Source organism: Ovis aries, chromosome 18 (assembly GCF_016772045.2).
Source record: "Ovis aries strain OAR_USU_Benz2616 breed Rambouillet chromosome 18, ARS-UI_Ramb_v3.0, whole genome shotgun sequence".
Lineage (NCBI taxonomy): Eukaryota > Metazoa > Chordata > Mammalia > Artiodactyla > Bovidae > Ovis > Ovis aries.
This window is the reverse complement of record NC_056071.1, coordinates 15602430-15620194: the sequence shown is the minus strand read 5'-3', so window position 1 is coordinate 15620194 and position 17765 is coordinate 15602430. Positions and strand designations below refer to the sequence as shown.

At 46.0% G+C, this 17765-nt stretch overlaps 1 protein-coding gene and 1 non-coding gene across 11 annotated transcripts in view; one reads left to right on the top strand and one right to left on the bottom strand.

The window, feature by feature from the left end:
- AKAP13 (A-kinase anchoring protein 13) overlaps window positions 1-1540 on the bottom strand; it is a 320810-nt gene extending 319270 nt beyond the window's left edge. For 8 of the 10 annotated variants that reach the window (XM_060402001.1, XM_042235066.2, XM_042235065.2 and 5 more), the window contains exon 1: window positions 1337-1528. The gene's annotated coding sequence lies outside the window, so the exon portion shown is untranslated. Of the gene's footprint in view, window positions 1-1336 lie in introns of all 10 variants that reach the window. The other 2 variants (XM_060402005.1, XM_027975368.2) reach the window with 1 other exon arrangement.
- Window positions 1541-5405: 3865 nt separating this feature from the next.
- Window positions 5406-5477, top strand: TRNAY-GUA (transfer RNA tyrosine (anticodon GUA)). Its single transcript has one exon. It is a non-coding gene; the product is annotated as a tRNA-Tyr (tRNA).
- The last annotated feature ends 12288 nt before the right edge of the window (window positions 5478-17765 follow it).

Genomic DNA, 17765 nt, shown 5'->3' with positions numbered 1-17765 from the left:
GGATCCACCGTGGGGATTTAAACAGAATCATTCTGACTTCATAAGCCAAATGAACTGAATTCAGCAGAACGAAGCACCCAAAGCTTGACAACAGGGCTTGCCGTCTGCAAATCCCCAAGAGACCACGGAAGGCTACGGGACTGTAACAATGATTTATCACAGTTCCTTTACAAACTTGCTGAAAACGATTCTTCCAAGTGATTTTTCCAGCGTTTATCCTGATCTGGGGGATCCAACGATTTAAAAAAAAAAAATAGAAAAAGTCACTTATGAAAATAAAACGGGGGAGGGGGTTGCTGAACGAGAAAAAAAGGCACTGTTTTTTACTTTAGTTCCGTATGCCTGCGGCAACAAACTCTCAAAATAACTTCACTGAGGAGTGTTAAAAAGCTCAGACTGAACACCAAGTATTGCTCAATCCAACTTACATTTGTGAACTTCTGAGTTCACAGTTAAGATCTAGAAAACTAAATGCTACGGAGTCATTTTGTTCTAAGCACTATTACCAAAAAAAAACAAAACCCTATCCTTTCTTCTGATAGAAAAACTCTTGAGGACTTCCCCCATATTTATTTAAAAGTTTAACCTACTGGTTGACTTTGGTGGGGGGGGAAGAGGGGGGAAGGAAAAGGGGTTCAGTAAGTGGTATTTACCAAAAAAAAAAAAGTATTCTTTGGTTTCAAAGTTTGGCTGCACTTGAACTCGACAAGAGCGGAGCCCAGGCCACGGTCCCAAGGCGGGTCCCCCCCGGGCTGCACGTCTCCGACCCGCGCGGGCGCCCCGGCCGCGCCCCCGGGAGCAGGCGCCCAGGGCGCCCCCGCGAGGCCGGCCCGGCCCGGCGTGTTTACCGCTCGCCGCAGCCCCCGAGAGCCGCTCCCTCGAGTCCTCGGCACTTGTTCGCCGGCACCCGGACCGGTGGGACCCGCGGAGCAGCCGCAGCTCCCGGGGGCGGGGGGCGACTGCGGCCCCCGCTCCCGGAGGAGCCGACCCGGAGGTCCGGGCCCCGCCGGGATGCCTCGCGGGAAGGGGCCATCGCAGCCGGGCGGGACCGGCCGCGCCCCCCCAACCCGGGAGCGGAGGCGGCCCCGGGGTTGGGCTGCGGGAGCGGCGAGGCGCGCCGCGGCCCCGGGCAGACAATGCGTGATGGGGGGCCCGGGCTGAGGCGCGGGGAGCCGGGGGGCGATCCCGCGCGCCCATGCATCCCAGCCCGCGCGCGCCCCCGGCCGCACCCCAGCAGCCCCGCGCCCCCTCCCGGAGCGGCCCGCGATCCCCGCCGCGACCCCTCCTCTAACCGCAAAACTTCCCCCAACTCCGCCGAGTTCAATCGCGCTCTCACCGTGCGGTGCCCGGGGCTCCCCCGCGGGCCGAGCTGGAGCAGCTCCGCACCTTGGCCGCGGAGAAAGACAATAAGCGGCCGCTCCCCCGGCGGCGGCTTGGAAACTGCGGCGGCCGAAGCGAGGAGCGGGAGCGGCGACCTCGGCGGAGCCCAGGAGCCTCTCCGCAGCTGCTCCGGCTCGGCGCTAGCCCTGCCCACAGCCCCAAACCGCCCGCGCATGCGCCGCGCGCCGCTAGGGAGGTGGGCGGGACACCCAGGGGGCGGTAACGCCTCCGAGCCCGCCGTGAGTGAGCGCGGCGCCAGGAGCTGCGCGCCGGGGTTGCGCGGCAGAGCTGCCCATCAAACCCCTCCCGGCTAATAGGAAGGCGCCTGGGCGGCCCCTCAGGTTGCTAAGGAAGGCTGAGGTTGACGGCAGCTGCTGCGCTCCGGCGAAGTGATCAAAGTCGGGTGGCTGGTGGAGGTGCCGACTGATATGCTCACCCACCCTCTCCTCTGCTCCCTGACTCCGGAAACCGCCCTTCCTCTGTGTCAGGGTGCTCACCTGAGCGGCAGCACTTACCATAACACACCCTGAGATGATTTACTCTTCTCTTTCCCTCCCCTTGAAATCAGAAAGTGGGGTCTTTTCCAGAGAGTGGAGCGCAGTGCCTTTGAGAGTCGCTGCTAGGTATTCAACAAGTGTTTTAGTTAGATGGGTCGCTGGCGTATGATGGCATCGGGATTGTGACAGGGTATTCCGTGAACTTTGGGCTTTTCACCGCAAATCTTCAAGTTGCAAGGACATAAAAAATCATCTGGTCGCTTTTGAGAAACAAAATGTGGTCTCTTGGTACACGAAGAAGCTCATTTTGCAAGTTGTGCGTTTTAGTGTATATTGGGGAGAAACACCTATCACATCAAACGATTATTTCATTTATGTTGTTTCTTAGATAAAAATGAATCTACTTAGAGAAAAACTTTACGTAAAAAATGGACACACTTTATATGAACTTGATATAAGTTCAGAGATGTGCAAATTGATTGTAATCAAGGCAAGAACAGTGGTTACCTAGAGAGAGAAGCATTATTGGCTGGAAAGTGTAGGGCGGGTGCTGGGTACGTTTGGTATTTTGATCTGGATGGTAGATAACAAAGGTATAGACTTAGACGGTGAAAATTCATCCAGTGTACAATGAAGATTAGTGTACTTTTACACATATTCATATTTTTATATCAACTTAAAATACTTACAAACGATATGCCCCACAAAAATGTGAAGATGCAAGCGACTATCTTTTGTGAAACCCTGATCTAGTCAAGTTCCTACCAGAGTGGGGATTTTGTGGATACTTCCTGTTTGTATGGGAGACAGAGCCTCTGGCCCTCTATCGCTGCAGCTCCGGGCTCTTTCTTCTCCTCCAGTCTCGGCGGGGGCGTCAGGAAAGGGCCCCAACCGCCTCTGGCCCCACACCCTGCGCCGTCCTGTCCTAGGCCCCAGCAATCTGAGGCCGGCCAGTCGGCTTCTCACCAGCCCTCGCCCCACCCAAGCTTTCCCCACCCCAAATCCCTGGGAAGGAAAACGCCTCCTGCGAAATCTGTATGCAGGTCAAGAAGCAACTGTAGAACCCCACATGGAACAACAGACTGGTTCCAAATTGGGAAAGGAGTACTATCAAGTCTGTATATTGTCACCCTGCTTATTTAACTTAAATGCAGAGTACATCAAGCGAAGTGCTGGGCTAGATGAAGCACAAGCTAGAATCAAGATTGCTGGGAGAAATATCAATAACCTTAGATATGCAGATGACACCACCGTTATGGCAGAAAGCGAAGAACAACTAAAGAGCCTCTTGATGAAAGTGAAAGAGGAGTGTGAAAAGGCTGGCTTAAAACTCAACATTCAAAAATTGAAGATCATGGCATCCGGTCCCATCACTTCATGGCAAATAGATGGGGGAAACAGTGAGAGACTTTTATTTTTTTAAACACCATTAAAACACCTGATGGCACAGGGTGTGAGGCCCGAGGCTGTTGGGGCCCATTCCTGACGCCCCTGCTGAGATTGGAGGAGAAGAAAGAGCCCGGAGCTGCAGCGATAGTGGGCCGGAGGCTCTGTCTCCCATACAGGCAGTAATAAATAAACACCATTTATTTTGGGGGGCTCCAAAATCACTGCAGACGGTGACTGTAGCCATGAAAGTAAAAGACGCTTTCTCCGTAGAAGAAAAGCTATGACCAACCTAGATAGCATATTAAAAAGCAGAGACGTTACTTTGCCAACAAAGGTCCACTAGTCAAGGCTATGGTTTTTCCAGTAGTCATGTATGGAAATGAAGGTTGGACCATAAAGAAAGCTGAGTGCCGAAGAATAGATGCTTTTGAACTGTGGTGTTGGAGAAGATTCTTGACAGTCCCTTGGAATGCAAAGAGATCCAACCAGTTAATCCTAAAGGATTATTCATTGGAAGGACTGAATATTCATTGGAAGGACTGATGCTGAAGCTGAAGCTCCAATACTTTGGCCGCCTAATGTGAAGAACTGACCCATTGGAAAAGACCCTGATGCTGGGAAAGATTGAAGGCAGGAAGAGAAGGGGACGACGGAGGATGAGTTGGTTGGATGGCATCACCGGCTCAATGGACATGAGTTTGACCAAGCTCCAGGAGTTGGTGATGGACAGGGAAGGCTGGTGTGCTGCAGTCCATGGGGTAGCAAAGGGTCGGACACGGCTGAACGACTGAACTAACTGCCTATATGAGGCACTTCCATTTATTTGGCTCTAAATCTTAGAAAGGTTCCTAGCCTTGAGCTGAAATTTGCTTCCCTGTAAATGAACCTGGTTCTCATGTATATTTTCTTAGTTCTGCCTCACAGAATGAAACACCAAGGCCAGCTGTTTTCCAGCGCTGCATGTGAAAATATTTCCCAATCACCTCATCATTCCCTCCTCCATTCTCACTCTAATCTGTCCTGTCAATATTTGAAAGGTCGCCCAGAGAAAGGAAACTCCTAGATCCTAGATCCTAGATCCTGCCCAGAGGCGCCCACCTTGGGCAGGTCAAGCCTTCTCCAAGAAACTCAGTCTCCTGTAAAGCAAGGGAACTAACCTAGAAAACCTCTAGGACCCTAACACGTGAAAACCTCATGATCTTCTCTAGCACCCCGGCTGGTCTGTTACAGAAGCAGCAGCAGCAAATGTTCCATTTCTAGCGGCTGTTGACAGCAATATTCCCTACTCCCTGCCTCAGCAGGTTTTATACCTTCCCAGTGAGCTGCAGAAAAGATCAAGAGCCCAGCATTTTTCAAAGTTTGCCATGCCTATGGATCACCTGGGCCACTTCATTAAATGTGGATTCTGACTCAGTAGGGCTGGGGTGGGTTCTGGGATTCGGCTTGTCTAATAAGCTCCCAGGGGTTCTGATGCTGCTGGTCTGGAATCTCCCCTTGAGGAGCAAGGTGCGACTCCACATTTCCCAGCTATACTCTCCATCTTCTTGGGAAGTCCTAAATAGTGATTTGCATGGTTGGCATTTTCTCATCCTCCAGGCACCAGCTCTCATCCCACCTTTGAGAAAACATCTACCTAAAATAACTCACTCTTACTTCCTCTCATTCGTATCACTCAAACTTACTCATAGCATTTATCTCAGTGTGAAAGTATCTTATTTGGGTTTCTATTGGCTCTCTCTAATGTGAGCTCCCTAAAATCTGTTTTGTTTACCTCTCTCTCTCTCCTACCTAACAGACTGCCAATGGGAATAGTTAGGCACTCAGAAGTTTTGCATGAATGAATTTGTACAGAAGGAGCTACTGTGAGGTGCCCTGGAACTGACGGTCCCTGATACTAAAGACTTGTTCTTCCAAGGGACACCAAACGTCTCCATTCAGTGTGCCCCATTTCACCAGAAAGAGATTTGGAGTTCAGTCATTCTCACTTTCCTGAGTAAGTTTTCAAGCCAGGAAAGAGAGCAGAGTCTTATCAAGCAGCAGTAGGATTTTGCGTCTCTCAACTATCTCTAACCTGTCTATCTAGTCAACTGACATAGCTCTCCAGTTGATTTGCACAAGCCTTCCCTGGTGGCTCAGGCTTCCCTGGTGGCTCAGACGGTAAAGCGTCTGCCTGTAATGCGGGAGACCCAGGTTCGATCCCTGGGTTGGGAAGATTGGAGAAGGAAATGGCAATCCACTCCAGCACTCTTATCCCATGGACAGAGGAGCCTGATAGGCTATAGTCCCTGGGGTCGCAAAGAGTCGGACACGACTGAGCGACTTTACTTTCACTTTCCCTGGTGGCTCAGAGGTTAAAGCATCTGCCTGCAATGCGGGAGACCTGGGTTCGATCCCTGGGTTGGGAAGATTCCCTTGGAGAAGGAAATGGCAACCCACTCCAGTATTCTTGCCTGGAGAATCCCACGGACAGAGCCTGGTGGGCCAGTCCATAGCGTCACAAAGAGTTGGACACGACTGAAACGACTGAGCACAGCTCAGCACATGATACCTGTACATCTAACAAGAATAACCCAGTGTACAGAGTCCCTTGAAAATGCAAAAGCAAGGGAAAAAAACAAAATCAGTGCAGTTGTAAGAACATGAATTTCTCTTGACATCCATGGTCCCGAAAATGTCTACTTTTGCAAAAGAAGGCACTCTGGAACCAACTTGCCTCGGGGCTCTTCTTTCATTGCAGCAGACTCTTTATTCCCTTTGAATATGAAGAGAACCCTGCTGTTGCCCTCAGGAGATTTGCTTTCAGTCTCTTGCTTGAGGTGAGTCTCAGTTCCATTGCTTCATCATATGATTAAACCTGAGCCAATCAATGTTTCTTATCCACACATCAACAATTATTAGTTCAAACTTGGGCCCATGACCCCCAGACAGGCCAATTTGAGGCAGCAGGAGCAAATTCTACCCTCCATTCAAACTATCAAGGTGGCTAACATTGTTTATCTCAACTGGAAACTGGAAGATAGGCTTATCAGCCATCTCGTTGTCCTAAGGACAGAATCTCTTCACACAAAACCAGCACAGTGGAGAGGTAGAGAAATGGGAAAAAAGAAAACCAACATCTCAGTGACACTGATTGGACAACGGAATCCAGCAGTTCCTGAAGCTAGAACACACAGGCTTTTCAATCCTGTAAGACAATCAAACCGGTCAGAGTGGAGGTTTCTGTCACTTGCATCCACAAGAGTTCTAACTGATACACCATTTGGGAGTGGATGACCCTTGGTCAGTTCTCTGACCTGCTTCTCAATTCACTTACAAGCAGCTATTGAATGTTCACTGGGTGTCAGGCTTAGGCTTGGTCCTGGGATTCGAGATGAAGAACAAGGTTCCTGGCTTTAAGGAACTGAGTCAAATGAGGGAAGCAGACAATCGAGCCAGCAGGAAATCAGAACTGTAAGTGCCTCCACAAAAGCAGATGTAGGGTGTTAGGGAGCTTAGAGAAGAACACTTAAGAGGGTGAAAGTTCAGGGGAGGCACCAAGAGGAGCGACTGTAAAGCTAGGTCTTGGGGGACAATCTACCGGTTAAAGGACAGTGGTTGGTATAGCTAGTGCAGGACGTTTGGGTATGTGTGGCAAGCAGAGAGGACATTCTCAGGAAAAGGAAGAGCCAATGCAAAGACGAGGAGGTATCAGAAACACAACACACACATGAAACTGGAGCAATAAGGGTAAAAGGTGAAGCTGGAAGAAGTCAGCCAAAGCCAGGTTACACTCCTTTGCTAAGGAGTATGGCCTGAAAGCCCAGGACAAAAACCCCAAAGGATTTTAAGCCATGGAACCAGGAGGAGAACAGATTTTTATCTTGAAAGATCACCTTCATACCATGTGTTTAAACTGAATTTAAGTGAGAGATGACGATGAGGGTAGGGAACAGGAGAATCTCAAAGAGAAACCGGGCTCCAGGTGGCAGATTTTGCAGTCCAACACTTTTTCACTTCTTGGGTGGTTGAGAGAAATTTTCTTTCTCAATATCAAGCCCAAACCTGTCCAGTAGAAATATATGGTGAGCCACGTTTGTGATTTAAAATTTTCTAGTAGCCACATTTAAAAAGAAACAGATGAAATCAATTTTAATGGTATTATATTTAAACAAATGTAGCCATGAAATTAAAAGATGCTTACTCCTTGGAAGAAAAGTTATGACCAACCTAGATAGCATATTGAAAACCAGAGACATTACTTTGCCAACAAAGGTCCGTCTAGTCGAGGCTATGGTTTTTCCAGTAGTCATGTATGGATGTGAGAGTTGGACTGTGAAGAAAGTTGAGTGCCAAAGAATTGATGGTTTTAAACTGTGGTGTTGGAGAAGACTCTTGAGAGTCCCTTGGACTGCAAGGAGATCCAAACAGTCCATTCTGAAGGAGATTAGCCCTGGAATTTCTTTGGAAGGAATGATGCTAAAGCTGAAGCTCCAGTACTTTGGCCACCTGATGCGAAGAGTTGACTCATTGGAAAAGACTCTGATGCTGGGAGGGATTGGGGGCAGGAGGAGAAGGGGACGACAGAGGATGAGATGGCTGGATGGCATCACTGACTTGATGGACATGAGTTTGAATGAACTCCGGGAGTTGGTGATGGACAGGGAGGCCTGGCGTGCTGCGATTCATGGGGTCGCAGAGAGTCGGACACGACTGAGCAACTGAACTGATCTGAACGTAAACATGGTCATTTCAACATGTGATACATATGAGAATTTATTAATGAGGTATTCTTTTTTTTCAGCTTTCAACTAGAAAGGGTTAATTTTGGTTTGTTTTTAAATTTTTCCTTGAAGTATAGTTGCCTTATCATGTTGTGATAGTTTCTGCTGTACAACAAAGTGGATCAGCTCTGTGTATACATAGCCCCTCTTTTTTGGAATTCCTTCCCAGTTAGATCACCACAGAGCATTGAGCAGAGGTCCCTATGCTATACAGTAAGTTCTAATTAGTTACCTAATTTATACTAGTATTGTATGTGTGCCGGTTTCAATCTCCCAATTCATCCCACACTCTTTCCCCCTTGGTATCTATAAGTAGACACAGACACTACATTTGTGTCTCTATTTCTGCTTTGCAAATAAGTTCATCTGTACCGTTTTTCTGGATTCCATATATAAGCGATATTATAAAATAATTGTTTTTCTCTTTCTGACTTACTTCACTCTGTTTTACAGTCTCTAAGGTAATTCATATCTCTGCAAATGGCACTATTTCGTTCTTTCTTATGGCTGAGAAGAGGTTTTTTTTTTTTTTTTTAGTTTATTTATTTTTGGCTGCATTGGGTCTTCGTTGCTGTACAAGGGCTTCTCGTTGCAGTGGCTTCTCTTGTTGAACAGCGCAGGCTCTAGGCACGTGGAGTTCAATAGCCGCTGCTCGTGGGCTCACTAGTTGTGGATCCCACCTGGGCTCTAGAGCACAGGTTCAATAGTTGCGGTGCACAGGCTAATTAATAGTTGCTCTGAGGCATGTAGGATCTTCCCAGACCAGGAATTGAACCTGTGTCCCTGTGTTGGGAGGTGGATTCTTATCCACTGCACCATCAAGGAGGGCTTCCCAGGTGGCTAGTGGTAGAGAATCCGCCTGCCAGTGCAGTAGATGTAGGACACAGTTTCGATCCCTGGGTCAGGAAGATCCCCTGGAGGAGGAAACGGCAACCCATTTCAGTATTCTTGCCTGGAGAATCCTATGGACAAAAGAGTCTGGTGGGCCGCAGTCCATGGGGTCGCAAAGAGTTGAACACGACTGAGCAAGCATGCACACACCCCCAGGGAAGTCCGAGGTATTCTTTTTTCAAATCATACTGAGTCTTCAAAAGAAAACAATATGTGTTTTATGCTTACAACACATCTCAGTTCAGGCTAGCCTCATTTCAAATGTTCAAAACTCCACATGTGGCTGCGGCTACTGTGCTGGACAATACAGCTTCGGTTGACTGATTCTGATAGAGTGTCCCTCTGGGCATTTGCTCCAACCATAACATGTGTCTAGGCCATAATACAGTAAAGGTCTGCATAGTCACAGCTATGGTTTTTCCAGTAGTCATGTATGGATGTGAGAATTGGACCATAAAGAAATCTGATAGCTAAAGAATCAGTGCTTTTTAACTGGTGCTGGAGAAGACTCTTCAGAGCCCCTTGGACAGCAAGGAGATGAAACCAGTCAACCCTAAAGGAAATCAACCCTGAATATTCATTGGAAGGACTGATGCTAAAACTGAAGCTCCAATACTTTGGCTAGCTGATGCAAGGAGCTGACTCATTTAAGACCCTGACATTGGATGGCATCCCTGACTCAATGGACATGAGTTTGAGCAAACACCGGGAGATGGTGATGGACAGGAAAGCCTGGCATGCTTCAGTCCATGGGGCCGCAAAGAGTCGGACATGACTGAGCAACTGAACAGCAACAGAGGCCATAATGCCTTTACTACACCCCTTTCACTTAAGGCGTTGGAGTGCTGACTTAAGCGCTGATTTAAGTTCTTGTGTTAGACAGAAAGACCAGAACTTTGGAAGCATCCCAGGGCTGGCTTCAGATCCTGGACACTCAAATTCTTTGTAAAGCGATCACCCACACCCACTAGCCACACGACGGCCAAAACATAGAAACAGTCTCTGCATACCCCTTAGCACATTGCCTGGTGCCCTGCAAGTGCTCTGGGAGCTTTAACTTCCTCCTTCACTTCTGTTTTTACAGATGATAAGCAAAGACTCTAGGAGTAGACCTGACCATGCCCCAGAAAAGTGCTATTTAGAGGAATTCAGGGAAATCTGGATTCTGTCACAATCCTAATGGTAATTTCCAACAAAAAGCACATATTGTCATATATTGATCTCTCTCTCAATATATGTGGCAGCCACCTACTCTCTTGCCCCGAGGAGTTTCCCAGTCTTTAATTAATATTGGCCAGATGTACCATTTAGTGATAGATGATTTATTTAATTTCTGGAAACTCTGATTTTCTCCATATGACCCTTCCAGCAACAGGTTTGCTAAAGTCTGCTCATGGTATCAAAGTAAGCTTCTGAAGTCATTGTATTTCCCAGGGGAGAAGAGTTGGGGGGCTGCAGGGTTGATGGAAGGAAAGGGAGCCCCCAAAGCTTTAGGATTAGGGACATCCTGCCCTCCAGAAAAAAAGCTATTAAAGTATTTCTCAGTTTGGAGTCAGGGGAATTTAATTTGAGGGCCCAGAGATTCTCTCCCTATAACTGTAAAAGGAAACCAGACTCACTTTGGGGGGTAGCATAATTTTGAACTGGTTAGGTTTGCTTTGGTGTTTGCTTTAAACATAGGTTCCAGTTTGGAGAAGACGGGGAACTGTTACTCTGATTGCAGAGAGATTTATGGGCTGACTCCAGCACTGCACATTTCATCCTATGGTTTTTTTCTTTGTGCCTGGGCTTTTCCAGTTTATTCAGCTGCTCTCATAATTATCCCCAATTATTTATAATGGTAGGTTTGTGAAGCTGGAGTTAAAGAAACACCAAGGTTTTTTTTTTTTGAGCCTTAAACACTATTTAATGAAAAAGGACTCCAGCAATTCATGGGTGACCTAAACTTGGGGTTCTTTTGGGGGAGAGGGTGGATTTTTATTGGAGCATAGTTGATTTATGATCTTGTGAAAACTCAGGTTTTCTTGGGCAGATTTGTTTAAAATTTTCACCTTTAATACAATATTGTTCCCTAACTTGTATGGGGTTTTTAAAGAAGTCTTTATTTGCACACACAAGTGTTCCCAATAACCACAGTGTCAGTACAGCTTAAAAGAGTTTTTTTCTTTTTCTTCTTTTTTTTTCTATCAAGAGGCATGTGGGATCTTAGTCCCTGACCAGGGATCGAACTCACACCTCCTGCATTTGAAGTGCAGAGGCCTAATCACTGGGCCATCATGGAAGTTCCTTTTCTTTTTCTTTCTTTTTTTTTTTTTTTTTTACTTGGAACTAACATACTACTTCAGAGAAGGCGATGGCACCCTACTCCAGTACTCTTGCCTGGAAAATCCCATGGACGGAGGAGCCTGGTAGGCTGCAGTTCATGGGGTCGCTAAGAGTCAGACAAGACTGAGCGACTTCACTTTCACTTTTCACTTTCATGCATTGGAGAAGGAAATGGCAACCCACCCCAGTGTTCTTGCCTGGAGAATCCCAGGGATGAGGGAGCCTGGTGGGCTGCTGTCTATGGGGTCGCACAGAGTCAGACACGACTGAAGTGACTTAGCAGCAGCAACATATTACTTGGGCTTCCCCAATGGATCAGTGGATAAAGAGTTCACCAGCAGTCTGGGAGACGTAGGAGATGCGAGTTTGATCCCTGGGTCCAGAAGATTCCCTGGAGGAAAGCATGGCAACCCATTCCAGTGTTCCTGCCTGGGAAATCCCATGGACAGAGGAGCCTGGTGGGCTACAGTCCATATGGTCGCAGAAGAGTTGGACACGACTGAGCGCATGGCACGTACCACTTATAACTGTCGTGTTTTCAGGTCTTACGGTATAGATTCCCGGGTACCAAAGCACTTTGGGAAAAACCTGGGGAATAGAATGTAACTGAGTCAGAATCTTATTTTTGCTCTACTTTGTATTATCTAATGACAGTGTAGTTTCAAACTTTACCAGTTGTTCCAATAAGGATCTTTACAGCTGGGCTTATTTGTCCCCTAAGTGATCTGAACAAAGTTCATTCATTGCATTTATTAATAGTAGTTCTTTAGACTTTCATATCAGAACTTCCCTGATAGCTCAGATGGTAAAGAATCTGCCTGCAATGTGGAAGACCTGGGTTCGATCCCTGGGTTGGGAAGATCCCCTGGAGGAAAGCATGGCAACCTGCACCACTATTCTTGCCTGGAGAATCCCCATGGACAAGAGGAGCCTACCAGGTCATAGTCCATGGGGTTGAAAAGAGTTGGACACGACTGAGCAACTAAGCACAGACTCACATAATTTAGAAACATTTCCCCCCCCCCTCCCTTTTTTTTTCTTTTTGTCTTCCATGACATTGACTTATTTCAGGAGTCTTGGTTGTTTGTAGTTTCTTGCATAAATGGATTTGATCCCTCCTTGGTAGAATAGGGTGGTTTACTTGTTTTTATAAGAATACTACATAGGTGATGTTATATTCATATAATTCAACTAGTTTCTTTTCACAATGCTGTCCTTAAAACATTAGTTTCTGGAACTCTTCCTAAGAAACCACTGTCTATTTAAGATAATATGAGAAATGGTTTATATTCTGTAGTCTTGTCCTCTTGAGAATTCACTGTGCATAGTATCATTACGTATGAAGACTCTGAGAAGAACTGCCTTTAAAAATATGTTTAGTTTTTTTTTAATACTCTATTTCCCAAACTTCTTTCATCATGAAGCCAATTTCTCTTGGAAAATGCATTAATATCTCATATTGCATTAAGGAAACATTTTGAAAAACAATCCCTGGAATTCATTCAATTCCTCTTCCAGAAAAAACAGTATATGTGCATGTTCAGTCATGTCTGACTCTTTTGTGACCCCATGACTGTAGCCTCCAGGCTGCTCTGTCCATGGGATTTCCCAGGCAAGAGTACTAGAGTGGGTTGCCATCCCCAACTCCAGAGAATCTTCCTGACAGACGAAACCCGCATTTCCTGTGTCTCCTGAATTAGCAAGCAGTAGCATCTGCCTGTGATGTGGGAGACCCAGGTTCAACCCCTGGGTCAGGAAGATGCCCTGGAGAAGGAAATGGCAACCCACTCCAGTACTCTTGCCTGGAAAATTCCATGGACTGAGGAGCCTGGAAGGCTATAGTCCATGGGGTTGCAAAGAGTCGGACACAACTGAGTGACTTCCCTTTCCCTTTTTACTTTCATGCATTGGAGAAGGAAATGGCAACCCACTCCAGTGTTCTTGCCTGGAGAATCCCAGGGATGGGGGAATCTGGTGGGCTGCCGTCTATGGGGTCGCACAGAGTCGGACACGACTGAAGTGACTTAGCAGCAGCAGCAGCAGCAACAGCATCTGGCTGTGATGCGGGAGACCCAGGTTCAACCCCTGGGTTGGGAAGAAGCCTTGGAGAAGGAAATGGCACCCCACTCCAGTACTCTTGCCTGGAAAATTCCATGGGCTGAGGAGCCTGGAAGGCTACTATCCATGGGGTTGCAAAGAGTCGGACACAACTGAGTGACTTCCCTTTCCCTTTCTTTCTTTATCACTGAGCCAACAATAAGTCTGAAGCATTATTTATGATTTATCCACTGTTGTCAACCAAATGTTTGAACCTCGTAAAAATCACATGTTGAAGATAGAGGAAGTGACATTAAGATATCAGATAAAGGGGATATCTCCTTTGGGAGATAATGAAATATAAAGTCGTGAGGGTGGAGCCCCCATGATGGAATTAGTGTCCTTGTGAGAAGAAAAGACACCAGAGCCTCCTCTGTCTGCTATGAGGATACAGAGAAGTGCAGCCATCTGCAAGCCAGGATGAGGGCCCTCACCAGCAAACAAATTTTGAACTTTCCAGCACCATGATTTTGGACTTCCCAGTCTCCAGAATTGTGAGAAATAAATGTCTCCTATTTAAGGTACTCAGTCTATCATCAGTGGTAGTCACTCAGTCGTGTCCGACTCTATGTGACTCCAGGGACTGCAGCCCACCAGGCCTGTCTGTCCATGGAATTTCCCAGGCAAGAATATTGGAGTGGGTTGCCATTTCCTTCTCCAGTCTATAGTATTTTGTTATAGCAGCCCAAGCTGACTGATACACCCACACGTTATCCATTTCAAAGAGTCTTGATTCTTTCATCAATAAAGGAAAATGATGCTTCCTAAATCTCACCTCTAGCCTAATCCAATTATTGCTGTGAGATTTCTACTTGCAGTCCCACCCACTGCAAACATCATTTCACTTGGATAGTCTATTGAACCTCAGACTTTATTTCAAAAGTGAATTCTCCTTCTCTTCCTCAACTGCTCCATTTCCTGCTTTCCCCTTCCCTCAATTCCATCTAATCATTTCCAAAATTCTACCTTTCATATTCCTCTAACTCTTTTACAGGGCTTCCCAGATGGCAGTAGTGGTAAAGAACCCATCTGCCAATGCAATAGATGCAAGAGATGGGTTTGATTGCTGGGTCAGGAAGATCCCCTGGAAGAGGGCATGGCAACACACTCTAGTATTCTCGCCTGGAGAATCCCATGGACAGAGGAGCCCAGCAGGCTATCGTCCATAGGGTTGCAAGGAGTCTGACACAACTTAACACACATGCATCTCTTGTACAAATCAAAAAGCCAAGTTTTCTTTTCTGCTTCCCTCGTAATTAATTGCCAACTTGTGATTGAATGATTTCAATAGTCTTGTAATGGGTTTCCCTGCCCCTGATATCTCCCATCTAGTCCATATTTTTCTCTGCTAGAGAATGGTTTGCCTAAAGCACAGCTCTAACCTGTTGCTTCCCCTATCAAAAGACTATAATTGCTCCCAGTTGCTTACAGAATAAGACTTAACACCTTAGAAGACAATCCAAAAATAATTGACTTCCAGTGTCAATTTGCACAAAAACTGTATTAGACTTCTGTATCTGAACCCAAGCTGTCAAAGCTTCTAACTTTCCCCGTAGCCATCTTTTCCAGGAAGTTTTTCACTATCCAAACCCCCCCCGCCAAATCCTACTTAATATAAGCTATATTTGTCCCATCTAGAATTTTATTTTATAATTTAAACTTTTTGTTTTATACCTTTAGTCCTTATCCTCTGCCTTCAAGCTTATTCAAGTCTTTATTACCCTAAAAGATAAATAAAATCCCAACACAAATACATTCTTAAGACATTGTCCGATCTTCTTGCCTTCCCCATTATATTTTTTCACCTATAGTCACTGATTCCATTTCCTCATTAACAGCCCTCTTTCCTTAAAGTCAATTTTATTTATGGAAAATAAACATTTAACAAATAACACACATTTTAAGTGTACAATTCAGTTGGTGTGACAAGGTGTGTAACTGCCCTCACAAACAAAACAAAATAGAACATTTTTTATGATCCTCAAGAGTTCTCATGTGACCCATCTTGTCAAGCCCCACCACCACCTATGGTCCCAGACAACTTAGATTTGTCTTCCCTAATATTCATTTATATGAAATCAGAGAGTTTATGCCTTTGGCAAGTATATTGCTTAGTGTTGTGTAACGAAGGATCCCAAGATTTGTGTTAAAATAGCAAAACATTCTTTATCTGCACAGTTTCTGAGGGTTACTTCCCTGCTGGCTCAGACAGTTAAGTGTCTATCTACAATGTGGGAGACCTGGGTTCCATCCCTGGGTCGGGAAGATCCCCTGGAGAAGGAAATGGGAATCCACTCCAGTACTCTTGCCTGGAAAATTCCATGGAGGGAGGAGCCTGGTAGGCTACAGTCCATGGGGTTGCAAAGAGTCGGACACGACTGAGCGACTTCAAAGTGCTAAGATGGGTAGTTCTGGTTCCAGGCCTCTCTTGAGGTTGCAGGAAAGCTGGCTGCTGGGCCCACAGTCTCTGGACTAAGGCTGGAGAATCTCCTTCCAAGTTCAGCCTCCTGGCTGTTGGCCGCAGGTTTCAGTTCCTGGCCACCTGGTCCTCTCCATAGGAATGCTGACTGTATGACTTCCTACGGAGTGAACTATGAGAAATAGAGAAGACGGAGAGACACACAGAGAGAAAGAGACAGATGGTAGAAGCAACAGTGCTTATTATGACATAGTCTTCAAGGCACGCACCAACATGTCTTCCTCCTTATATTCATCTGAAGAAACTTGCTGGGACTTCCCTGGTGGTTCAGTGGTTATGAATCCATCTGCCAGTGCAGGGGACACAGTTTCAATCCCTGCTCCAGGAAGATTCCACATGCTGCGGGGCAACTAAGCCCTCACACTGCAGCCTCTGAAGTCCAAGCACCCTAGAGCCTGTGCTCTGAAGCAAGAGTAGCCATTGCAATGAGAAGCCTGCTCACCACAACTAGAGAGTAGCCCCTGCCCACCATAACGAGAGAAAGCCTGCACACAGCAATGAGGACCCTGAGCAGCCAATAAATGCATAAATAAAAGTAGCAAGGTGCTAAGTCCAGCCCACATTTAAGAAGGGGAGATCATATGAAGGACTGATTTCTAGGAGATGGGGACCATTAGGCACTCCGTTGGGAGCCATTTTGGAAGCTATTAGAGTCTGTTCTCTGATCTCCCATTGATTCACATTCTTCTCACATAAACAGTGTACTCATTATATCCCAAGACTGAGAAAAATATACTCATCACACCCTACGGTCTTCAGAAATCTCTAGACCATTGTAACATCAAAGTCTAGAATTTCATAACCTAAATGAAGTCTGGGTATGAATATGGCTTCTCAGGTGTAGACCTTAAGTATAGTTCCTTGAGTTTAGCTCTTAATCTTTAAACTTGTGAATTCTATGAAATAGACAAGTCATCTTCCTCCTCCCACCCCAGAGTACGCACCCAATGCATAACAGGCATAGGATATTGGTTACAGACATCCTGTTCAAAAAGGGAGAAATTAGGAGGCACAAAGTCTTCACTGGCCCATAGCAATTCTGAAATCCATCTTGGAAAATACTATGAGTACCTAGATTTGGACTCAGTCTTATCTCTGCCCAGGAATGTTTCTCATAGTTCTTGGTTCCATGGTCTGAGTTATCTTTCCTTTTTTAATGAAATGTAGTCAATGGCACCCTACTCCAGCACTCTTGCCTGGAAAATCCCATGGACGGAGGAGCCTGGTGGGCCGCAGTCTATGAGGTTGCTAAGAGTCAGACACACTGAAGTGACTTAGCAGCAGCAGCAGTGTGTATCCAAAACTAAGTAGTTTGTTTCCTCAGTTTGGTTCTGTCTTGTTGAATTTCAAGAGCCCAAGGTCCTTTCTACATTTTGTACGATTTTCACCTTTTTTAGCCCAATCTGGTGGTATTTCTGCTGATTGCTGTTGTTACTGTTCAGTCGCTAAATTGTGTCTGACTCTTTACGGCCCTATGAACTGCAGCATGCCTGGCTTCCCATCCTTTACTATCTGCCGGAGTCAGCAGATCTCCTGTGAATCTTGTTGGGGGTCCACTCTAGTAAAATAAAGCCACACTCAAAAATCTCTTTGATATAATTCTCCTCTACTTTTAAATCCTAGGGAAAGACAATACCCTTAAGCTTCTTAGAAGTCCTATTCTTTGATTGAGAGGACCTGTTAGTCATACCCTTAATATCTTAGAGGGTTTTTTGTTTGCCTTAACAGTACTGTGAGCAACACCTTTAAGCTTTCCAAGTATTAACAAAGCATTTTGCAGACACACCTTGGGCTTTATCTCTGGACCAGATTTTCCCAATAGTACTCTGGATTTGATCTTTTCTCAGAAGCCATTTTTAAATGTTGACATCATTTGGCATCTACACACGATGTGACTCTTCCAACCCTTCGTTCCTTTTTGGTTTAACAATCCTTCCATTAGTGTAT